This window comes from Chiroxiphia lanceolata, chromosome 6 (assembly GCF_009829145.1).
Source record: "Chiroxiphia lanceolata isolate bChiLan1 chromosome 6, bChiLan1.pri, whole genome shotgun sequence".
Classification (NCBI taxonomy): Eukaryota; Metazoa; Chordata; class Aves; order Passeriformes; family Pipridae; genus Chiroxiphia; species Chiroxiphia lanceolata.
Genome location: NC_045642.1, coordinates 21,953,222 through 21,979,718, shown reverse-complemented (window position 1 = coordinate 21,979,718; position 26,497 = coordinate 21,953,222). Strand labels below are relative to the sequence as shown.

At 35.0% G+C, this 26,497-nt stretch overlaps 1 protein-coding gene across 4 annotated transcripts in view; it reads left to right on the top strand.

The window, feature by feature from the left end:
* Positions 1–26,497, top strand: part of LRRC4C (leucine rich repeat containing 4C) — a 497,868-nt gene that overhangs the window by 190,606 nt on the left and 280,765 nt on the right. For 2 of the 4 annotated variants that reach the window (XM_032690518.1, XM_032690509.1), the window contains exon 2: positions 15,693–15,782. The exons of the other annotated variants lie outside the window; for them this stretch is intronic. The gene's annotated coding sequence lies outside the window, so the exon portion shown is untranslated. The remainder of the gene's footprint in view (positions 1–15,692; positions 15,783–26,497) is intronic. 4 annotated transcript variants of the gene reach the window in all.

Genomic DNA, 26,497 nt, shown 5'->3' with positions numbered 1-26,497 from the left:
TTGCTCCAATATATTATGAAATATATTGTGGCTTGGGTAATGACGAAGTGGCACATCCTTTTAGATAAAATTCTTTTAGCTGCTCTGATTTCGGGGAGCGAGCTTGATGGCCCACTCCTTAAAGATGATCACTTCCAGCCACCTGCCTTAATACTTCCAGCACATCTGACAGTCTTAGCAAAAAGTATTTTGAGTTCAGGAGGCTCCTGCATTGCTTTATACAGTCTTCAGCAGAAGTATTTAATTTTATTCCTGTTTCACATGTAACACAAAGAGCTTTATAGTCAGTCAAACTGAGGTAACATGAATTAAACAACTTGTGAAGGAAGGTGTTTGTTAGGTTTGTTAGGTTTGTTTGGGTTTTTTTCTTCCCTAGATCAAACCTTTCTTTTTATTCATAGATTCCTGTGGCAGAACAATTTTCTCTTGAAATACTAAGTGACATTCAAATAAAATTGAGTCAATTTTGTTGTGTTTTTTTTTTTTTCCAGAAAAAAGGGGTTTGTAAGCATCAAAGTGAAGTTTCTGTTTATTTTTCCTTTTTTCCTCTTTTAAATTTCAAAGTGTGCTTATTTGACTTCAGAATATTTTGCATTAAAAACCACTGAAGTTCCTAATTCCCTTGGCTGCTTTAAAAAAAAAAAAAATCTTTCTAATGTTTTCTTTGTCTTTTGAGGACAGAGAATTACTGTGCATGGTAAATACATACTAGAGTCAAGAATAAAACTTTTTGAAATATCAGACTTGCATTTTAATCATTGTGCACTGTGATGTGTCACAGTATTTCACCTTTAAATAGTGTCTGTGGTTAAAAATCCAGTCTTTGAACAAAATGTTCTCATTATTATCTTATATTGATATTTAATTCCTAATACTGTATTTTTGAATACTGTTTGTGTTCCGTTTTTAGTAGGCTGACATTGTGACATCCACCTCAAATCTACACATTTTAGTGACATCATTCTGCTTTCTAAAATAATTGTCTACTCTCATTTAAGGAAATTGGCTGGCACTCCTGTGCTTGAGTGACACCCTGTGCTAGAGTTAATTTCCATCCTCCATACATGTGGTAGTACTGACTTGGGGTTATATAGTCATGTTCAAGTTAGTGAAACAACTTAGCCTGTCTCAAAGCTGCACAGAAAAATGGTTGATAAAGGAAATAGAAATGTATTTTTTTATTTCCCATGACTGCACTGTTGTAATTATTTAGCAGGCGAGTAGGATGCAGAGTGGATCTGCTGAGCAGCTTATATAAAGTGAGTGAAAAAGCAGTTCAGTGCCACAACTGTAATATCTAAATAAATGTACCTGTTTGCTGAAAAATGACTTTGCCACTGTGTTCCACAGACACAGAGTGCTGTTTTCTTCCACTACTTCTTGCTTTAACTGCTTTTCTTACATATCCAGAAACTGTCATGCATTTTGATTAGCTTCTGTTCTGTAATTTTTTGAGCATTCTTACCTAACCTCTAAGGTTGTAAGAAAAAATATTATTTATCTTTGTTAATTATGGGAAAATAAGCAGAAAATTTTCCTCTACATATTTATTGCTTTGAATTGTATAGTTTGGACCTATGCTGTGGAATGAAAAATGTGGGTTTAGACAGTAGACATTAACTCTTTAGTGTACAACCTAGAGGTGACATAATCATTCTTCAGAATATAAGAAATAGTGCACCTTTCAGCAGCTGCTGCTCTCTTTCTTGATAAGCTTCTTTTGCATATTACTTAGAGATTTTTTTCTGTTCTTGTATTAAGATTTTACTGTCAGCAGTGACTATCTACTCTTCTTTGCTGACCCAACAGCAAAGTGACCCTTAGCCGGACATTCACCTCTGAGGCTCTCTGTATGCCAGGTCTACCGTGTCTTTGTTATTCAAGACACCTTCAAAGCATCAAAATTTGCCACCATTCTGGAAACACTTCCTCTCCTACGTCTCACACTGTGGCCTTCTTCCCCTTTTCGCTTTCAGTGTAGTCCTCATCTTTTTTTCTGCTTAAAATCCTTTTTATGGATTCCCTTAGAGATACGGCATGTTCAGAAACTTTCCTAATAATAATACTCTTCCCACAATATTATGTTAATTCTAAATCATATGCATTTGGGTGGGATTCTTTCAAATTCTCTGACAAAATAGTTTTGACTAGAACTAAAATGGTATACCCAGAGATGTTTCTGTTCCAACTAATCTTTACATTAGAAGGTGTTTCACAGAGCTGCAGAAGTGAAAATTCATCTTTCTGAAGATTGCCAAAATCTATCAGCACCATAGCTGGCTAGCAAACTGTTACCAGGGCATATAAAATTAAACAGAAAGAATCTTTTTCCTGACCTTCAAAGAGGTTAGTGTTACTAGCTTCCAGTAAAAACACAGTTGATGTGTTTTATAGAAATATATTTAAAAATTGTATATTTAGGCAAACAATCTTAGCAATGCTGAGAGTTATTAGAGTCCAGGACATTGAAATTTCTCATAACTTTTATATTTATCCTATCACTCCACTGGTTAACAGACAAGAAAATATATTCTTAGAGACAGCATTGACCAAAAAAATAGAATCACAGAAGCTGAATTAGTCTGACCTTGTGTATACATGCCCTAATCTTCTGTAATGAATTACTTGTCCCTGTACTGCTCAGGCCAGCAGTGTACAGTCATCTTATGTGTGGGATCTCTGAATACTGGAGAAGTTCAGTCAATTTACAAGAGTAATAACCTCCACACTGTGCCATACAGCCCATCCATTTTTTTGCATACTGTACTGCTTTGGTTTCTTAATAAATAATCTCTCCCAAAGTGAAATATCTCCATTTACTGCTTCTGCGACCAGTTTTGTTGATTAAATAGAACGGAGTATTTGTGGTCTTTGGTGTTTTTGTTTTGATTCTGCTTAAGGACTTTACTATTGTCATTGAAATTGAAACCCTGGTAAATGAAGTATTCTGATATAAAGATGCAGTTAGTTTTAATATTTATCTAAAAAATCTCAGAAACTTTTTATTTTGACTAATGCATATTTATGATGCCTAAAAATAATTCTTCAGAATATTGCCGTGTTCATTTATTCAGTACAGCATCCATCAGAGCTTTGAAAGTGACCAGGTAAAGGTTCTTGAAAATAACATTCAAGAAATGTTATTAATGGTATGCACTTTCCCAGAGAGACCTTGTCTGTCTCCCTTGCTCTTAAAAATTAAATACTAGATACAGTCTTGAAACATGAAGTTTTTGGTCTCTTATTAAACACTCCGATACTTGCCACAAGATTTTATTACAACTTTGTAAAGAGTTATTTCTATAAATCTCCAGTTTATATTAAGGTTCTTAGTTTGAGAACATAAGCACATGTCTACTGAAAGTGTGGGCGCATTATTTGGCTCTTATTTGCTTCCAAAGCATCTGGTGACCATTTTCCACTGGCTGTGTTGGAGACTGTTTTCTTCTCAATGTTTTATACTTTTTATTGCTGAAATAAGTCATGTGTCAGGCAGGAGAAGAAAAGGGAGTTATGCTCCTCTGATCACTTCAATGTTTAAATGCCTTCTCAATGTAGTCTTTACTATTTGATTAAGCATTCATCAATTTTGTGTGTCCTTGCCTGAAGTTTCAAATTATATGTCTTTAGGAAGGAACTTCTTTATACTTCACTGTTTTCAGGTCTGACTATTTAGGTATAAAAGTTGTTTTCTGTCTTTGCAGGAATAAATGAGATCCTGAACTTTTGAGTTTTTCTTCAAAAGAAATACATTCTGTTACAAAGTATTCTTAGTAAAAGTCTGACAATGAAGGGATCCTGTGATGTAATCATTCGATCAGATGACTAAAATACTGTCTTCTGGCCTGGAATTTAGGGTAACATGAGAAGTTAGAAATGAAGAGTGCTGGGAACTTGAGGTAGTTGTTATATAATGTATTTGCTATGTGTGAATCATATATTCCGTCTATAATTGACAAATAGATATAAATGTGGATACAGGAGCCCAACAGAATGGAATGGCAGTAAATGTCATCAATGCTGGAATCAAACACAGATATAGAGAATCCAACAAAAGACCAGCCTTCCAAAACAGTGACTCAGGAGCTGATGGTTTGATCTTGATTGGGTTTACAGCTATGCCCCAGCAGAGGTTCTAGGAACAGCACTGTCAGAAATATCCTAACGGTCCAAGAGTGCAACAATACTTCTTGAGACCACACAGTATCTGTCCTCCATGCACATCTTTGTTGTTATTCTCGGTATCTAAAACCTTCAGATTTCATGCTGGAGGAGATAGTACTTTTGTGATGAGCAGTAGAGAGACAAGAGTAGGGCATTAGGCTTCTGGGTAAGCTTTTAAAAGGCTAGCTCGAAGGATGAGGGAGAAATTAAAGTGTTGGGATTGACTGTGTTGTATTTACCCACTGGTTATTGTACGTTTGGAACTCTGGTGTGCATGGGAAGCTAGTCACATATGTGTTTAAAGCCTTTGTGTCATGCCACAGAACCTGAGCTTTGAATCAGGATGCTCCTGATCAAGGTGTTTTTACTGATTACTTCTACTCAAGAAGTTTGACTGAACATGGCTCAGGAAATCACAGTTTTCTTTTGTGGGTTGCTACTGTCAGGAATTCAGGTTAGTTACTGCAAAAATGTTCCTAAGAATTGACCATTTATACCCTTGCAATGTTGGCATTGAGAATTACTGGCATACTGTAACTTTAAAACTGTGCAGAGTTTAGAACATTTGTCTGTCTGACTCCTTGTGCTGCAATTACTGCACTGTAAGTAGATTCGTGGCCTGACACTGGCTGCTGTCATAATAACAACCATTGTCGTAAGAAAGCAATATTCAAACCTGAATTGGTTCAATGCCTGACTTCTGAGAAAACACAACTGACACTAATTCTACAGTCTCAAAATATACTGGCAATTCCCATTATTTTACCTAATGTTTCTCCAGTCTGTCCCCTTGAGGCAGTAAGAAGGGAAGACATGGTGTAGAGAAACTGATGTGTCTTGAGGAGATACAATTTTTTCCTAAATATTTTCTTAGAGAGGCCTCTCTCATCTTTCAGATGTTCACGATTGAATGCGGTAGGTGTGAAGAGACCAGAGCTCTGTTTCACCAACTTACTTTTCCCTGTAATTTTCAGTATGTCAAAATTATTTAATTTTCGTTCCCTTCTTCACCCACCATAAGAAATTAGTCAACATTAATAATTGTAAACAGTTCTGATTTAAGTGTTTCTTTAATTTTAAACCAATTGCTAAATAATATCTATTAATTTCTATTTTCCTACCTTAAGTTATCAGCATTATTTGAGTCCTTCATTTGAGTTGTTCTTCCATTTAATCATTATAATTCTTGAATCTATATCTTATTTTCCCTTTGTACAATATGTCCATTATATGTATTTTGAAAGAATCGTATTTATCTGGAAGTTTTTCTCAACTCCCTCAAAGGATAGAGGAAAATAGAATATAAATAAGTCTCAGGTATTGATGTGAAATAGTTTTCTGGGTTGGTATCACTTCAACTTGAGATGGATGTTGCCTGGGAACTGAGAACCAGGAGAAAGATTCTCACTTACTAATGGCGTAATCTTTTTATCTTCCACCCTTGCCTTCAGGTGTTCTCTGCATCTGGAGAAGCTGGTCTGAAAATTCATAATCCTAGTTGTGATATCAGAGTTAATAAATATTTTCATAGGAATGTTTAAGCAGAAAAGATAAAGGTGTCCAGGATTTGGCAATATTAGTAATAGACAACAAATAGATAAACTAAGAGTCATTAAATTACTTTGACATGACAGTTAACTTCTTAGAAAGCATAAAAGCAGAAAAAAATCGAGTATTACTGTAACTAGATCTTGCACTAAAGGCCTACATTTCTCTGCAACCAGAGCAACCTGCTTCAAATAGAATGAGATTTCAACCATGATCAAATATTGCATTTTTACATTAAATCAACTACACTAAAAAACCATTCCCAAGTTTTTTCAAATATTCTAACACTATTGAAAATTCACAAAGTTCAGTTTGTTTAAATTCAGAGGTCGTTCAGATTTTTAAAATTTTTTTTTCTGTCATTAAATTTGTCAAAATATGACTCTGAAATAGAAGATCAACAGATTTGAAAAATACAAAAGGTTTTGCTTTGTGTTCTGTCCTCATAAAATTTGAATATAAATACAGAAATGAACTGTGAAGGTCAACTCTGTGTTGATGAAAGTATATAACAAGTGTCACATTTAGTTTTGCATTTGGCATCAGTCCGTGTTACCAAACTTTTACTATTTTATATATATTTTTTTTAATTTTACATTTTTACTTCATTCTTAATCAGAGAAAGACAAGGAAAAATCTGTGTAAAAGGCAATAAGTCATTAGCAGAATACTGATTTCTAATGTGGGAGTTTCAGGTTTGAGATGCTGTTCACTGGTTCCCAGATTCCAGGAAAAAATGTTTAAATTAATTAGGATGTTGAATATTTGTCTGTCTGGTGTTGAACAAAAAATATATCATTAATATTAATAATTTGTCATTCTAAAAGTTTTCTTTGAAAACTGTTTTCTTTTCTCTAAAAATCAAAGGAATGGAAGATGCAATGATAATTATAAACTAGATTCTTTACTGAAATATCTTTGAATTTGATAATGTAAGATCCTTATCTGCGGCCATTTTATTCTTTCTGTTGTTAGGAAAGAAACTGAGAACATACAACCTGGAACATACAAATAATGCTAATTATAATTATTAGCTTTCATTAGATTCTTCACTGAAATGTCTCTGATAACATAAGGTCTTAATCTGTGGCCATTTTATTCTTTCTACTGTTAGGAAAGAAACTGAGAGAGAAGTCAGTGCTGTCTTGTCCTGTAAATGAAAAACGGGTGAAAAAAAACCATGTTAAGTTCTTTCTGCCTATTTGATGATGATGTTGGATTGTTCCATAGCAGTAAAATCTGTATGGATGAGGTTGTTTCTGGTTTCTTTTATACAAATATACGTCAGGTTTTTCCTGAAAACCACACTTTCATTATTATACTTTAATGCTAGCCAAACAAATTTTGGTTCATTTTGAGATTAAGTTTTTAGGATAATGATTTTCTAAAATCCTGCTGTATTAGAACCTTTCTTTCTCTCCTTCCACTGATTTTAAAATGCGGTTAAAAAGGACTATCTTTCAGAATCTTTCCTGTAGTATGTATACAAGTTGTTTAGCTGTGCAATTTACTGAAATTGTGGAGCTTTTTTTCTTCAGTCTTACTGTTTGCTCCATAGTCTTCTAGGAATAGAGAGCGGTCTTACACATTTGCAATTGCTGTTGTGTTATGTTCTAATGACTGTTAATTTATTCTTATTTTCTGAAGTTTGGAATCGATATCAACAGTCTTTTCAAACCTAAGCAGTTCTATAAAATGCCTTCTCTGCACCTGCAGAAGTTATTTCCTTGTACTAGAGCACCTGAGAAAATGTAGTTTATATAAAATTCTGTAAAATTCCATAGAATTTTATATAGGTATATTCCGAAAGTCACTTTAACACCATATTATGTGGATGGGAGAGTGGACTATGCTATTCACGATGAGATCATGACTCAGAAAAGATAATATAAAACCAGAATGACCATTATGCCCATAGAGCAGAGCTGAGAGAAGGGTGAGAGGACTTCTAAGTGAATCTGAATTGCAAAAAGACTGATGTGTAAGAATTATAGACAGAAATTCAGAACAAACAGCAAGTTGTCTTCTCCATAGATCAGCTGTATCCTACAAAAATAGTAATGTTAATTGATATTCTCCTAGTGTAATTCTAGCTACTTCCCTTTATGGCCAGTAGATCTCTCAGCAGGTACATGCCGGAATCAATTCCCTTATTGTTTGCCTAAATTCACCTCACAGCATCTGTCTCAAATCCCATCTGATCTCTAGCCTTATACAACCTGAAGTTCACCTTCAGAGTTTTTGGCAGTTCTTAACTTCCCTTGTGTTTCAGTGCTCAGGTCTCTTAGGTCTTATTCTCTGAAGTATTTGTACCCATTTTGGATGGAATAGCATTAATTTTCCTCAGAGTAGCTTGTACGGATTTGTGCTGAAAACAGTGTAGATAACACAGGGATATTTTTGTTATTCCCGAGCAGTACTTACACAGAATCAAGACCTGCTCTTCATCTCACACTGTCCCATCAGAGAGTAGGTTGAAGGTGCACAAGAATTTCAGTGGGAACACATCTGGAACAGCTGACCCCAAGTATCCAAAGGGATATTCCACACCATATGGTGTCATGCTCAGCAGTGAAAACTGTGAGGGTGGAAAAGGTTTGCAGGGACTGCTGTTGCTTGGGACTGGCTGAACATTGGTCAGCTGGTGGTGAGCAACTGGGTTTGGTTGGATTTTTTTATCACTTGTTTTTCTTGGGTTTATTTTATTATTATTTTTAGGACCTGGGGGAGGGTTCTCCCCCTTTTTTTTTTTTATTAGCCAATTCACCATATGAGTTTTCACAGTTCTGTCATTGCAGTTCTCTCTCCCATCTCACTTCAGGGTGAAAAGTAAGCAAGTATTTGTGTGTGCTTAGCTGCTTACTGTGTTTAAAACACAGTATTAATTCCATTATGCATGTAAGTTTCTTTCACTTTCAGCTCTATACATTCTCTCCTTCTTCTTTTAGCACTTGATTGCATCAAGTTTCCTTTTTTCTGATCATCTTTCAGACTTTCCTAGCGTACCCTTTTGCAGAGACTTCCACTGTGGATTGTTCTCCAGCTGTTGTGACTTAAAATCAGTTAGCAAAAAAATTATTCCTATTTAAATTAAAAGAAGATGACACAAAAATATAATGGTAATCATTATTTTATTTTGTAGAATTGCTTTATTTGTTTGACTGTTGTTCTGAATTACTAAAGATTCTGCTCACATGCTGCTACAAGGTTTCCTGCAGTGTTTTGTAATGAATGTGCTGATAATACAGTGTAGTTTTCTGAATCTATAGATGAATAACTAGCTCTTTCTAAATGTGTAATGTAGGCCAACAAATGGGAACACATTTTTTATTAACAAGTTGATAATTTCTTAATAATAATATTCTAATACATATTTGTTTATTTCATGTTCATAACAGTTAATCTATAGATAATTCACAGATACTTTCAAGCTCATAGCTAACAGTTAGAATTTGATTAGTTTCAATTATCGCCATAGTTTTATATCTGCATGAAGAGGTTATACAACAGTCAATGCAATTGAAAATTTTGATCTGTGTATTTTAGGAGATGAGTAGGCCTCACTTAAATTCTTTATATTTTCCATGTGATCTTCAATTTACTTCAGTATGTATTCTAATATTTGCTTTTAGATTTATTCATGATGGCTAGTTTCTTCCCTGATAATACTGATCTGAAACACCCTCAAAAATTTTATTCTCAAATGTAACCCCTTTCTGCTTTAGAAAGCCACATAGGATTCATATTTCAGTACAGTACTATGCCTTTTCTCTAGCTCTTTTTACATAACTGGTATACAAAGCTCTTATGCCTATTCATAAGACCATTTCTATTCTTAACAAAACGTGAAGGTTTGATTCTGTTTAAAAACAGTCAGTATAAGCAAAATTTTAATTATATTTAAAGATAAATTTTAACTTTACCAAATCTTTAAGTTTTATTATGAATATAATCATCATATGTGCAAGCAGGGGCATGAGTATAATGGTTGCAAAAATGGTTTAATTGAGCATAATTACTATTTGGTAATTTTTATCATGAATGTTATAACCTTTTAGATACTATTGTAAAAAGCATCTATCTCAACAACTGTCAGGAACTTTTGAAAATATTCTGTATTTTTTTTATCAGTGTGTTTAACAGTAGTCACATGGGAACCACCACCCCATGTGGTCTGAAGAACAAATCACTGTATGGCCTGCTGCCGCACGTAGGTCTTCTGCTTTTCTTATAACTGACAGTTCATTGTTGCTTTATTGCAGTCACGTTTCTTGGGGTTTTTTTAAGTACTCCATCAAATTTATGTGAATGACATTGAGTTCCCATGGCATTATCTGGACTGCTTTTAAGTTTTCTACTGTTTTAATGCTGTTTATAGCTTCATGCAAGTATTTTGATATTAAGGAAGTAATCCGTGTCTGAAGTTAAATAACATCTTGCATTTTAATTATGAGACAGTCTCAGAATTGAAATGTAACATGTATTGATTCCTCAATTCTGTTTTAACTGATACAGTGGGACTCCCCTTTCTACTTGCTTTTGAGAGTGTAGAAATACTGCAACGAAACTGGCTTCAGTTTCTTTACATGCAGAGCTGCAATTTCAGGCCTGAAAACATGAAAAGGCTGTTTAAACTTATTCTCTGACTTAATTCTTTCTGAGCTGTGGACCTATTTTCCGTCACTCATCCCAAAAAACTCTTATTTTCTCCTCACTAAATTGGAAGATTAAATAATGTGACAAAGTTCATGATGGAGATAGAGGAAATTAAGAAAATCTTGCATGTATTAACCTGTAAATTTTGAGTGTTCCTTGTAAGGGCACCTTAAAGTCCATTGATTTAAAATAGGTCTCATTTCTGTGAGTGACCAGGATTCACAAATACCCAGCCTGATTCTCTGTTATTTTTTCCCCAGTAACACACATACTACCAGAAATGAAGAAGAATTCACTTTCTGTGTCTTCTTTTTATTTCCAGAGATTTGATCCTCCACTTTTGAAATACGAGAAATAGAGGAATAATGTTCAAAATAGGATAGTAAAGCATTTGGCTAAAATGGAGAAAACATTATCTAATGCCTACAACATATTTCCTCAACAGCCAGGGTGCCAGCTTGAGATAGCTCTTACTGGGAGGCAGCAGAACTATTCTGGGCTCTGAAAAGATTCTGCATTTTTTCATAATGTTAATAAATTCTGAAAATAGATTGTTTACAACAGTGTCTTGTCTGGGCAGTACTTGGCTTTGTTCAAAGCATTTATTTTAGGAAGGAAAGAGAGGGGGAGGTTGTATTAGGAAGGAGTGTCTAGTGGTGTTACAAAAGAAAAATTCCAAAGCCTTTGTAATTTAGTTGTGAGATACAGTGCAACTGTTAAACCCCAAAGCAACATCACCTGATGTTGTGAAGATCCCTGCAGCCACAGCATTTCTTGCAATAATTTGAGTAATTACTCACAAGCTCTATACACACCTGGAAACTCAAAGTGCTACTCAATTCACTTCCCATGAGCAGCCTTCACTGACTATTCCTTATGCTGCAGTTGTAAAACAAACAAACAAACAAAACGTGTAATGAGATAAGCTTGTGAATTGTAGTCACTACTGTAACTTAATGGCTCTGTGTTGAACCAGTGCCTTAGAAAGAGAGTTGGAAGCTATCACCTCTTCTGGATAAACCATAAAACTAAACCTAAATAAAACTAAACTAATTACCATAAAACTAAACTAGTTACATTATCTGTTGCTTGGCTTTTGAGCAGTAGAAACATTGACCAAAACCTGAGCTCTTACAGTTAATTCTGCATAGCTGTATAAATTGTGAAATTTCTGGTTTAATACCAACAGCACTCGTTTAAATTGTTTTGTACTGCACTTGTTTTGCCTCTTAGATAGTTGTGTTCTGAATTCTCAGAGGAATTTTTGATTGAGTACTTGTCCATTACAATTTGCATTCTAATGTTTTTAAGGGAAAGAAATAATTTGAAATGTAAGAGTGATGTTATATAACATTCAGGTATGCTAACCCATTTTCAAGATGAAAATTGAACCTGAGGTAAAGTCCTTAATTGGCCCTTCTATTTACCCAGTACTACTGAAATTAGGCACAGTTCAGTCTTTTTTTTTCTTTTCATTTTTTTTTCAGCAAAGAAAGCTCTCTTGTTACATTTTTTCCCTATTTTTCTCATTATAAGCATTGTTTTAGTCCCCTCTACACTATTACTTTATGCTCCTGTAAGTTAATTTAAGGGACTGACTAGCACTGAACACATTTTGTTGTGGGATAATTGGTTGGCCTTGCATCAACTCTGCTATTTTTTCTGTCATCCAGAAAACTTAATTTACTTTGCGTGGTTGTGCTAAGGGTTGCCTTTGTGGCCAAAAAAAAATAAAATTAAAAAAGTTAAAAAGGTGTGGTAGAAGCACATAGAGATGTAACTATGTATTAAAAAAATACCTATGTAAGGATAAATTTGGAAAGACTGGGTCAAAATGTGACTTATAAGTACAAAAAAGGTTATAGGACTTTGTAAGGCAAAGGTTTTAGAAAAATATTAGATTTAAGAAAATATTTAAAATCTTGTGTGATATTATTGAGGTGAGCATATAACAAGTGCCTGAAAAGAAGATGTATTCAGTGATCTATTAATCTTCACAAAAAAATTAATTAGAAGCCTATATTTAATAATAACAAAGAAAAATAGAGGTAAGAATAATTGAAAATGAGTTAACACAAATGTAAGTTTTATATTTCTTGTATCCTGATATCCTGGAAGTAGTTAAGTAACTAGGAACTGTTAATGTTGGAGAACTTGCAGGGCAGATGGCTTGAAAAGAGTCAACATTGCACCTAGCTGGGGTTTAGAGCAGATTATAAAGTAAGTACATTTGATACATTATCCTGGTGCTGAAGTAGCAAGTCAAAATAAAAAAAAGTACAAATGCAATAGGAACGTGTTTATGACATAATAATATTTCCACTCCACTTAGTTGTGGATGGGGCATTTTGTTTGCATCTGGGTGCTGGAGAAATTTTGATCAATATGAAAGTTCTGATAGTACGAAAAAAATGCCGGTGAAATTCCCGAAGGTTTATAGTGTTGGTTGTAACACTAAAGGCTGAGATCAGTGGTTTTCATTCTCACTGTAGGTGAGACAAGAAGTTGTGGTTTCTGTTTCCTGCTTTAGAACACTGTGAATATGATATTAAGAGTAACAGAACAATGGAAAAATAACGCCATGGATGCTTTTTGCTAATATTTTCTAGAAGTAACTAGAGGGTAAGCAGGCACAGGAATGTCTGAAGATCCTTGATTCTATTTCAGTAAATTAGTGTGTGTGCTAGATGATTAGTTGAATTCTCCTGAAATCCTGTATTTGTAGGATATTAATAAAGAAATGTAAATGGCATTACTTTGGGGATGTGGATGTTGAAAAAACCTTACATTCTGCTGTCTCTAAACTTGCCATGTGTAATCATTATCATTTTCTTAGCAAGTCCCTCTGTGCTGTAGGCAACACTAATTATATAGTATTGACTAATGTTTGTGTAAAATGTATTAGTACAATAGCAGCACAAAAATTTAATAATTACAGCAATATTGCATCATGCTGAATAAATGTGCTTTCATCTTTAGATTATCTCACTTTAATTTTCTTTCTTCCTTTTCTACTTTTACTACCTTTAAATCATAGTACCAAACCTTTTAAAATAGAAAAATATTATCATAATATAAAATGTTTTTACATAAGAAGATAATTAAGTTTAGTTCTTTATGTTTATTAGTGATAGTTTTGGTCACTACTGGAGACTGGGCTAGGATATAAAATATTTTGGAGGACTTCGTATTTTTACTGCAGATGTGTTTCTTAAAACCATTACACTCTCCTTCTTCCCTGAACTGCTTTCTATGTGTCATACAGATATCTTCTTAAATGTCAGTAAATGGATTTTTTTTCCCCAAATTTTGCATATCTCTGGTTTCATTTAGTTTTTTTTTTCTCTTTCAAATTTGTAATATTTTTATTCTAGTCATCTTTGCTTCCATATATTGTATATTCACAATATGCAGATGATACCAGCAGCCAGGTATTTCTGTGTGGTCACTGCAGGCATTGACCATGCCTATACTCTTAGGTGGCAGTCCTAATACTGTGTAGCCACATACATGTGTGTGAAAGAAAGCTGCACTGTACTATCCAAGGCAGAGAGACTGCACTGAACTGCTGCATTCTTAGACAGGAATAAGTTGTCTTTTACCTGATCCTGTGGAGACATGTCTACGAGAGGCAGAACAGGTGAGCTGCATATGAATGAATCTTTGGAAATTCTTTTTATAGGAGACCTAGTTTGGTGAGGAAAAGGCCACAGTTACCTTAGAAGTGTAAAGATCCTTTTACTGTGTTTCATATGATGCGTTCATCTACTCTGTGTGAACCCACACATGACTTTTGAACAACTGGAAGTCATCGAACCAGGCAAGGGGTTATTGAGAATAACAGAATTAACTCAACTAGGTTGAGTCAGAAGGGACCTTTTACAGGTCATCTAGTTCAATCCCCCTGCTATGGGGAGGGACACCTTCCATTAGATCAAGAGGCTCAAAGCCCCATCCAATCTGACCTGTAACACTTTCAGGGATGGAGCATTCACAGCTTCATAAGAGATGTGCTTCAACTCTGATTTTGACCCTCCTTTGGCCTTGCTTCAGCACGTCCAAGTCTTTCTTATGTTGGGACCCCAAAGCAATATCCTAAACAGAAGACTTAAACTGTATGTCTATTTTTTCCCCTCTCATATACTAAGACTTAACTACCGCTTGATGTTTCTAATACTGTCAATTGTACTGTTTCTGTATCTGTATTTGCAACATTATAAACCAAGCTAAACTTCACCTTGTGTGCTTATAGCCAGTCTGTATTCCTTTATGGCTTGATAAATGCAGTATATCAGAACCACTGTTCCATGAAGAGCTGACAAAACTGGAAAGCTGTATCACGTTGCCAGCACTAATTCCACGAGCACCTGCATGCCATCACTTGTTTCTTTGTAGGAATTTGATAATGAGTGGATGACTTATCAGACAACCTATTGTATTCTCTCATTTCAGCTCACCCTCAGCAACATTTTCGATCTTGAAAGGTTAAAAGTTATAAAGGCTTCTAAGTAATTTTGTTCTCAGTGTTTAACATCCTTATCTGTAGGATGGCTGAGGGCTGGTTCACAAAGGGACACAAAGAGTAAAGAGAAAACCTCTAATAATTTAGTTGTTTAGTTAAAAAAAGCAACCTAATAATTCAGGAATCTGCAGGAATAGTCATTTATGAAAAATGTTTGAAATTTTCTGTTGACAGCAAGGAACATTTCACAACACTGATGGAAATCTTACCAGGTTTTGTTATTTTAGGTTAAGTAAGAAACAACATTTACTAACTAGAAGATGTTTGTTTACAGGTGCAAGAGACAAAAATTTTTAAAATCAGTTTGATTTCCTGCTAGAGGGAATATTATCCTCTCTTAAACTTCTCTCAGAGCAGTAGAAATGAACTGATTCTCATAAATTGTCTTATATTAATCTATAGAGTAGTCTTCATTTGCTTGCAAGTCTACTTCACTGTTAAATTGATTTCACTGTAAGAGTATTTTTCAGCCTACCTGTTTCTTTTCTTCATGTGTTCTCATTAATACATATTGAAAAGGGATAAAGGGAGGTACTCTGGGATATAATATATAGGATTTTCTTCAAATCCTTCTCACATTAATATTCAAGGGAAATGTGATTTTTTTTTTTTACATAAGAAAAATGTCAGGGTTTTTTTGGACAAGATTCCATTTTCTGTTAGTCTATTTCTGAAAGGTATTTTTGGTTGCTGTGGTAATGCATTTTCATGTATTACCACAACGCAACTACTAAAAAACCCCTGTAAGTAATTTAACCTCATGTTTTGTTTTGTTTGGTTTTTTTTTTTTTTGTCTTTCCAGAAATGAATTTCTTTTCTGCAAGAAATCATGATTATTTATTGATGCTGAAAGAAAATGGGCTGATGTTCTTCTGGGTGTTCTGAATAACATGTAAGTGTAATATGTTTACTGTAACATTGATTATGTGTTCAATTTAGGTAGTAATTATGATTTGATTTTAACAAAGAAACCATTGGTTAGAGATGTTTCTTTGTTTTTGTCACAACAGTAGATAAGGTATGGTGACAGATTGTCTGAGATAATACCTTTTGGAAGGTATTTTAATCCCCTTGTTTTACTTGGAACATTAATATTTATCAGACTCTACTGATCATTCATAAGCTTCACAGAGGAAAGTTCATAGCAACAAAAGTTAAAATAATGGTAATTGATAAACAAAACTCTAAAAAAATTATACAGGCTCTACCTGGTCGGCAAAATGACTGGATATTAGATAAATGTCTTTATTTGTTAGCCTCTCCCAAAATAGCAGTATCGTGACCTTTTCCGGTAGAAACTGTGAAAACACAACTATACAATGGCTGACAGAAATGTAGACTCTGATTAAAATCTTCAGTTTGGAGGAGACACTAAGTAATATTAATGACCTTCTCAGATTTAATGTGCTAGTACAGAAGAGAAGGCAAAAAGGCCATTCGTTCTTTCCCACAGCAATGTGTGCAGAGCATTGTCGGTGTTCAGTAACAGTGTTGTTTTGGATATTGCTAGTGGCACGACATCCTTAACTTTTTTTCTCTTTCTGTTTGATTTCATTGCCATAAACATTTCTTGCCCCATGAAAGCACAGTTCTTGAGACTGATGTTGGATCTCTGAACATCCATTCTACTTTTGAAAGGCTAATTGATTCAGCTTTGTTCATGATGTTGTTTCAGTCTTTTCTGTGCACGGACATTTGTGGGGACAATTTATGGGTGCCAGTGTTTGAACACCTGTCATTCAAACAGTCATGCACTCACACAGAAAAAGGATTTTGAGCATCCTGTTATTCAGTGTGTTCAGTAGGATTCCTGTCACTGTTTTTAGAAAAGCTCCAGTCCATGGGTAGTAATTATATCAGAGGCTGAGGTGGTGTGTCATATATAGTGACTAGTCAGAGCCTAAATGGGAGGTTTGACACACAGCCAGTCAACTTGGCCCGGTTCAGGTGAACTTTCCAACAAGTCTAAAAAATAAATTATTTAATAAAAGATGGTATTTTTTGCAAATAAATTATCAGTTGAAGGAAAGAGGGATTTGAATCTGTCTATTGAACTGAAGAGTAAGGCAGTGGTTCTCAAACTGGGATATAAATGCTATATAATGGGAACTGCAGAGTGTATGTGTTCTCTGCTGAAAGACTGAAAACAAAAACCTGCAAAAATGGACCTCTAATCGAAAAAATCAGAGGTATGGTGTTAAAATTCTTGTTCTATCTGGGAAGTTGACACAGATGTTTCTAATACTCTGTTCAGGATTAGACTGGGGGGGAAATAAAATCACCAGGCATCCCTTACCAGCACCTATATAGGTTTTTGTTGTTCATGAATACTTTCAGTGTCATGATCATAGGATTTAAGATCAAATTCTTCATTGTTAGAGAAAGAAAATAGATTTCTCATTGCTGCATTGTGAAGATGAATTCTTTTACTTGATGTGCTCATTAGATTTTGTGATAGAAGAGATCAATTTGAAATAAAAATTGAATGTCTTAGTACCATTTTATTATCCAGATTAAAAGTTAGGTTGCAGTTGACTTAATATGAATGTGTGCCTATTGGCTGTAGCTGATAAGGAAGCTTCAGCTTTCTGTATGTGACATCCTATCATTTACATTTTCTGCTATTAGAACCCAGTTCTTCTCCCTGCTTTTTGGGAGGGACTCCTAGTCCCTGTTGCTGTAAAAGGTTAGTGAAAGATATGCTAGACACAGTGCTAGTTTATTTATACATACCCTGGACTAGTACCTAACAAGGTAACTAAACACATGTACAGCATGTGTTTGATTTTCAGCACATTCAGTAATCAAAGGTATTTTGGCAGTAGTAGGATGGTGTCGGTACTGATGAGAACTGATCTGCATTTTTCTGGAATTTTTTTCACATTAGAAGATGCAGATTGGTGGAAAATAAAATATCTGTCCTCAGTCTTTCATCCCAACTGGCCCCCCGGAGAATTTTTAGGAATACCAGTGCCTTTCCATTAAGGGACAAGCTAATTAAACACAGTTCTATTATGGAAGTTGTCTGCCGCAAAGCCTAGAGAGTAGAAATTGGACTGTGCTCCTAGTTGTGGTGTTTTGGTGCTAGGAGTAGCCCTGGGACAGGGAGGCCTGAAGGCCTGAAAGATGGGATTGGGGTTGGAGCTGGAATTTATTGCTGTGTGATTTGGGGGGGGGGGGGGAAATTAATTATCTGAGTTGCGCTGATAATAATCCAGGTATATATTATTTTAAAGGGATTTTATGTGGATATTATTCTTCAGCTGAAAACACTTTTTGGGAATGATTGATTTAATTTTTTCTCTCATTAGAGAATTGGCTTCTAACTGGAAGCATTTTATACTGTGTAGTTACTTGAGGCACTGCTATTTTCAATTCAACAGAAAATGGCTCTAAGTAAGAGCATAGAAATGACTGACATTGTGTTAGGGGACTGCGAATCACAAAATGCACAGCTTCAGCTTGCATGCAAAAACACCATTTAGCTGTGATAATAGAAATTAGATTTCAATCAGTATGCTCTTTGTTATTAATCCATTTTTCTCCTTTCATGTGAAGAGGTCCTAATAACACGTTAGACAAATCATACTCTTTAAAAACTGATTTGAAATAAAAACACTTTTGAAGCCTTGTAATTTTGGGCATGCATTTTGTAATAATAATATGTTTCCTTGCTGCTAATGTATTGATGCATACTTGTAAGTGTGCACAATGTTGTTCTTTTATTTTCGGTCCAAGCTTATTATTAGGAACGAAATTGTTCTTCCAATTTAAGCAAATTTGTGAGGAAACTGTGGCAGGTACACTAAGAACACTAAATTTGAAGACCTAATAAAGACCTTAAATTATAAGCGGTGATTATTAATATTGTAGAGTTGAAGTACTAAGAGTAACCTTTTCTTTTGGGGTAAAAGTGATGGCTTTTCTAGTAGTTGTAAATCTTTAACGTTTCATAAGTTTCAATTACTGTCTGAAGTTGAGGAATTTGTAGTGTGTGCACCTAAGCAACACTTCTGTGCTATGCATCTGCATAACAGAACTCTCATATTGATTAGGTTGCTATTAGAGTCTCAACTGTACATCTTTATGAAGCTTCATTCTAGCAGACATTTTTTGGGATACACAGAAAGACACTGATATATGAGGGCTTTTGATCAGCTACTGTGATTATCTTTTTGGTTTCTAGGGCCAGCTTAAAGAACGAAAGACTTATTGTCAAGATGCTGAGAAATTACTGCTAATTTAGTAACATTTCTTAGTTTCTTCTGCTGCTTTTGGTCTAGTAATTTTTATCTATATCCCCTTATAATACACCCTTTTAGAGGGAAGGAAAAAAACAACCTTATTGCTTTTGCAGTAGTTTATCTTGTTGAATTATAGTCAGAGATCCATTACTTTATAGTCTGGAAACTTCAGCACTATTCTTGGTAGTGTCTGTCTACATCTAATGCTCATAGCTTCTGTGTGGCCTACTTGGATTAATGCTTTTATCAGCTGCATCTGTCTAATACTGGAGCACTGTGTCTAGTTCCGGGGTCCCCAGCTCAAGAAAGATGATGAACTACTTAAGAGGGTTCAGTGGAAGGCTCGAAGATGATGAGGGGACTGGAGCATCTCTCTATTGAAGAAAGGGTGGGGGAGTTTGGCTTGTTTAGCATGGAGAAGAGAAAACTGAGAGGGAATCATATCAATTCATTCAAATATCTTCAGGGCAGGTGTCAAGAGGATGCAGCCAGAGCCTTCTCAGCGGTGCCCAGTGACAGGATAAGTGGCAACAGCACAAACTGAAATACAAGAAGTTCCATCTGAGTATGAGGGAAATTTCTTCATGTTGAGGGTGACTGAGCGCTGGAACAGGCTGCCCAGAGAAGCTGTTGAGTCTCCTTCTTTGGAGATATTTAAAACCCACCTGGACACATTCCTGTGCAACCTGCTCCAGGTAAACCTACTTTAGCAGGGGAGTTGGACTAGATGACCTCCAGAGGTCCCTTTCAACCCTAAACAGTCTGGGTTGCTATGATACTAGATTCTAAAACAATTATTAAGTAAAACCTATAGCCACTAAAATGTCACTCAAAAATGCACTAAAAATGTTCATAGATTGCAAGCAAAGTGTATTTTTTTCAGTGGATTCTGTGAGGTTTATAAAAATGTCAAAAATAATAGCATTATATTTTGAGATTGAAAATTTTATTTTTTGAAATTAATTTTTGAAATTGATTTTTTTTGTGTTTTCTGTTTGTTTTGTTTTTCTCATCTAAAATAAACAGGACAGCATTATTGATGAGCACCACAAAAGAAATTATACAGATTACAATCATTTCCGTGGTGATGATCTCTGTGGAGTATTGAGAGTGAAAACATTAATTTTTCAAGCAGAGGTACAGTTTCTTTTTCAAGAATGTTACTAAAGGAATCTATCTGAAAAAGGGGAGCTTTTCCACGTTGTCAAGCAGTATTAATATCTTGCTTTTGTCTTACCACTGTAACTGCTCATCTTGGCCTCCTCGTCAGAGGAGACCCCAGCTGGAGCTGCATGGTCTTTTCTGTCCACTGACCCTATTTTCTTTATTCATGTATTTTGTGATTTTACATAAAAACTTTTATATTTAATGCAAAGACAGCGTGGCTTCTTTACAGACATTTATGGGGTTTTACATAAAACACTTCTAATTTCTTTTTCCTTCCCCAAAACGGCAAATGTTTCTCTCCAGTCGTCTTACCATCATGCATTGCCAAGGAGGGTGCCAAAGGAACAGCTTCACTTTCTTTTACAGTCTTAGCAGTGACTGAGCTTAGTCAGGACTCAGTGAAGAGAACATGAGATTCATGCAGGAGACTCAATTAGATACTATCCTTCTTTATGAGAGGACAGAAGTTGACTTCTCTAGAAACTCTTTCCAAATGAGTTTTTAAGACAGATAAGATGAATTGTCTCATAGAACTCAGTATTTTTTTCCCATTAATTTTAAGGAAAGTCCACATGACTTTTTCAGACTTATGCAACATACTTGAGATATTAAATTTAAACTGGAAATCCCATTCTTTGTGGAATGGAAATTTACCTTGATGACAATACTTAAGTCAGTCAGTATAAGAAATCTTTCCTACCTTGTGATGTTCCACCAGAACACTTAGTTTTCCAAATTTTGCCTATGGTGTTAAGTATTTTGCCATCTTGTATACAGCATGGGAAAGAATTTTGAGAGATGGTTTTTCTTTTGTCCTTCAAGGTATAAACTGTGAAAAAAAATCATCACATTCTATAATGACATGATAATTATTCCCAGAGAGTGGCAATACTAGTTACACAGAGCTAGTTTGAAATTGAATCTCTTCAAATGTGTGCTGTCAGTTAGGTACCTGTAATGCTGTGTGGCGTCATCTCTGTGTTACTTCAATCAGGTTTTTCTGTGTTTTGTTTTTCCCCATAATCTTTCACTTTCTTGTAGAGTGATATCAATGATCTTCTTGATAGTTGGCCTCTTGGTCTACTAATTCTCTTGCTCTGAATTTGTAAGCAAACTCTGGTCTGGGAGCATGCAATTACCAGTGGCAACATATAAAGCTTTTGGAGGCATTTTACTGGTATTGCTGTTTTAGAAAGAAAATATACTCCATTTTCTCAGCCCTTTATGCAGGTCACGTAAAATGTCTAATTTTCAGCAACTTACTGAGGGAATTTGCAAATTTTTCCAGTTGTTTTTCCCCATCCACTATTTAAACTGAATCCTTTTAAAGTTAATACAGAAAAACTAATGGTCAGAATACTTCATTGCTCTTGTACGCTCACCATGATCTAATCTAGTTATGTCTGTGGGTAAAAGAAAAGCATTCAGGTGATGGAAAAATGTGACACTTTAAGCATGTTCTCTGTATGGTTCTGTTAAATTACTCAGTGGCTTTCTGAAAACCCCCCCCCATACTTTCCAGATTACAAGAGGGCCTGGATATGTCTGTTGATGTACGGGGTTTATAAAAAATGGATTTGAAATGTTTCAAACATTAATGTCTGCAGCAAAATATAGTTAATATTATTAGGTATCTGAGCTCCTTCCACACACCCAGAGCAGAAATTGAAAGAATAAAAAAGAAGTATTTGATTAGAGTATGTCAAGACCACATTCAGTTCCACCTAGATGTTGTAAACATACCGGTATATTAAACACAGCAATTTATGTCTTTAAATTACATTAACTTTAATTCTATTGGTTAAAAATTTTTAAATTTCTTAGATACTGTCATCCTCAGCAATCTTGTACACTGTGTATTATGTATACCATGAATCACATGTTAAATACAACCCTAGTCACAAAAATATAAGGTCTACTCACTCATTTGTATACTTACAATTATCAGACTACAACAAAAATTATCAGCAACAAAAGTTACTTTGTTGTCAATTTGAAGGTCCCTTTGGAATAGAAATCAGATTATGGCCTGTGCATCACCAGTTTATGGTCTTGGAATTTAAAATGTATCTGGTAGATATGGCATGGTTGATACTGATCAAACTGAAGCTTCTTAAGTTATACCCTAAATGTTGACAAATGTCAAGTTTTTTCGCAATGCCAATAGAGCTTTGATAAACTTACATATAACCACTTCCTGAAAATGAAAAATAAAAAACGTATGATCCAGTGTTATTCTCCATGACTGCCCTTTAAAATGCCAGAACAATAATTCTAGGTTTGAATTTACTCAAATTGGAGTGTCCTTGGTTTTGCAGAAAGGCTTGAAGGAATATATAGCTGTTAACTCTTTTTATTATATGGTCCTGTGATGTTTTGGACCAAAGAATTAAAAGCTCTCATGGGTGACTGAAAAATAGGAAAATACTATGTTTTTGTATGTAATTGTGATGGGCTCTTTTTCTGTTAAACAGAGAGAAGTTTCCTTGGTGCAGACTCAGATGTGCTTTGCTAGTGAGTTTGCCATACTTCCCTTGTTTGTAGAGTTGTTATTTGCCCTGGCTAGAGCAGAGGTGCAGCTGGCATCTTGGCCCTAACACAGGTAGCAGCTGTCCATGCACAGTGTGTTAGCTGAAAGGTTACAGTTTGTTTTGGAGGTGAGGTGTGTGCCAACACCACACACATGATGAAATGATCTTGTTTTGAAGGAAAATTTTGGTAGAAGGTGTTACGGTACTTTGAACTTTCTGCACCAAAGGAGTGTGAGAGAGTTGCATTTCTCTCCAGTACTAAAAAGTGGTGTTTGAAATTCCCCAGTTTTGAGGTTTTGATATCAAAACAACTGCTGCATATTTTTTTGTTGCTGCTGTTTTACTGGCATCCTGCCAGTCCTTATCTTTGTTGAAGTTTCAACCTGCTACAATTCTTCTGTTTGATAAATGTTCCAAACTGCTTTATTAAAAGAAAAGCCTGATACTCTTGTGAATCTTATGAAGCATATCCTGCATTTGTTGAAAGTTGACCAAAGGGGCAGGAATTATATGGTAAAATTGTATCTATGGTGTGAAAAATGGATACCAAGTTTTTCAGCCATGGTTTTCTTCTCTAGGAGGTTGCATTATGCCTGAGAATAAATTCCAGCTCTACTTTATGCATTTATTTTGTGACCATAGTAACTATTCCTAATGTTTTTCTCATAAAAATGAAGGTAAATATATGACAGTATAGTTTGACACTTGCTATGCAGTTATTTTTCTAGTGGATCTGCTTTCCTTAAGGATAAGATGCCAGGCTGTGATTTATCTATATGTCTGTCTACATGACCTAAATATCGATGTCATAGAGAAGATGTATCACTTCAGTTCTGGTACTCATTGCCAGTTTTGTTAGAGAATTGTCAGTTCTGTAAATGGAAATATTTCAAACATAGGGAAGGAGTAATTAAACTTGGATAATGCTGTTTGACTAAAATAAAACTAAGCTAATTTTTTCACTAAACTCAATTCCAAATCTATTCAGAGTTCTGAAGTGTTAATTTACTGATATCCTAACCACCACACACATACTCAGTCCTGTTTGACACTCAATTCTGTTTTCTTTTGTAGGATAGATACTGCCTGCAATCAAAAGTGTCTCTCTTTATTCGTTCTCAGTTCTTGTGGTCTGTATGTGTATGTTTGATCTTATTATTTAAGGCAGCATGTCTTGTGATTTGAGAAAATAAAAGTCTTAATTATGGTATTGGCATGACCACATACTTCTACCTGAAGAAGCCATATGCTTTCGTTGCATTGACTCCCACTGTAATGAGGATTGTAGGACAGGAAAATAAGAGCTAGTAAAAATGCATGTTATGAGAAATATCAGCTACTTAACTTCATTTGTAGTAATAAAATAAATTCTGGTGAAGAAGTTTTCTTACTAGGTGATGTAGTTAAAAATATGTGGTAAATCACACAGTTGGGTAATGAATAGAGCATACGACATAAATAAAATACATAGTTCTCTAATTTATCTTCTTGCATTTATCTCCATAAATACATGGTTTAAATATACTGAGAAAGGCAAATGTGCATTAAAATAGGAAATACTTGACATTTCACAAGGTGATTAGTCCAAAATAATTAAGTACTATAAATTGTTTTAATAAGCATGCAATTTTTGTAGAAAGTCACCCCAATTCTGTTGCTGGCACCTACATAAGCTTAGAGTGCATTACACTCTGCACTGGTATCTACTATATATGCTATGGATCTGAAGTCATGGTGGGACCTGTGACGAGTAATCTGTGGGTGCTGTATCAGGCAGTGTGAAGGATACAGTTATTGCCACCCTGTGCACATTTGAGATGAATCAGAGCAGCAATGTGTCTTTAGACATCTCTGCTGTTGCACCATGAACCTGACAATGGATCACTTCTGTTCTCCAAAACACAATCAAAACATTCTCAACAAGAGAATGAGAGAGCTGCTGCAAGCTCTGTCAAGGCACTAAAGGAAACCAATTCTTGGAAACCTCCTTGGCTGAGCCCAGAGTAGAAAACCTTAGTAGCATTTTTGATATGGGTCTGCAGAAGTCCTTTTCAAAAAGCCTGTGATTTTGGAGTGAGTCAGTATTAATGCAGGGACAGAATGTGTTTTTACATCGTAAGGGACAATTGGCAGGGATACCCTTTTGGGCACAGAGCTGCATTAGGTGAAGGAGCTGATCAAAATCAGGTAACAGTCCCAGAGATACAGAGTGATCTGTTCTACCATTCTGATCTGAACTGTGGGAGGAAGACACCTGAATGCAGGTGTAATCCTCGATGATATCTGTTAGATATTCTTGATATCTGTTAGATATTCCTATACCCTTCTCTTGTTTTTTCTCAACCTAAGTTCCATTTTCTATATTAAAAATGTTTCATAAAAACAGCTATTTTTCTGTGAGTTTTGGGTGATTTGATTGGGGAAGAAAAAAGGTCAAAAATTTTAAATAACCTCAGAAAAATGGTTGTTCATTTTGAGGATGCTGTGATTTTTCCTGAGGGGATAGTTGTGTTTCATACTCCTATAAGACAAAACTATCACTTAGCAAAAGATGGGATTTTATACAAGCTTCATGATCATGGCATCTCTATTAGAAAGTACTTAGATTATTTTCTCTTTAAAATGCTCTTAACTTGGATAAATGCCCATGTTTCATGCTCCAATTACTGTATGTCTTTTAATGCTAGTATCTTAGTAAAATAATTTGTAAAAATACTGGTGTAAAACTGGTGAATGTGCTACTTAATTTATATTTTCTAAATGAAAAATAGAAAATATTAAAGAAAACACCTCTTGTTTTTCTGTCACTGTATTAGTACCATTTGAAGCCACTTTTCAAGCTTCCACAGAAGCATTAAGCCACAGACATGGAAAAGGGATCAGAATTACGAGCAGCAAGCCCTGACTTCCTGCACTTTCTGTGCCCTTTCTGCCAAGCCAGAGCAAATGTTTATTTGTTACTCCTCAATGCATGTTATGAATCAGCAGCAAAAAGGAGGACAGATACAGAAAGATGTCATTCAGGGTGAACCAGAGTGATATTTTTGTAGTCCTTGCATTATGCCTTCTACTTTCTTGATGTTATTGTCCTTATAGGTCTTAAAGCACTTTAAGGAACAAGACAAAATGGCTTTGATAGCATACTGACTTAATTTCAATGTCATTAACTCCTCTTCCATCTCCTAGTAATTCTCACATGGTATTCTGAACATAATTTCTTCAATTCTATTTCATTTCTAAGCAGCTATCTTAAAGGCCAACAAAGTGCAAAAATCTCTTTCTAATAGGTAGAGCCAGAAGACACATAAGACATAAAATGGACTGAAAAAGTCTATCGAGTGACACTAAGTGGCAGTCGTCCATTCAGAAAGATAAAACTCTGTTAATGATGGAGATGTATTTCACAATATATCCAGAATGAAATCTGTTTATCTTCACTTCCTTTACTCCTTATTCATAGTTTATGTTGTGTTTTCACTAATGGAAAGGCTTTGTAATCTTTTGCTCTGTTTGAACAGGGTAATTGATGTTGAGATCTGTGATATATTTACCCTCTTTAGAAAAAAAAAACAACCAACAATTCCCTGAAAATATTTAAGATTTGCAGAACTAAGACATGCTTTACAGAGTGTAAGCTCCTTATCTTTACTGACAATTTGTCTATA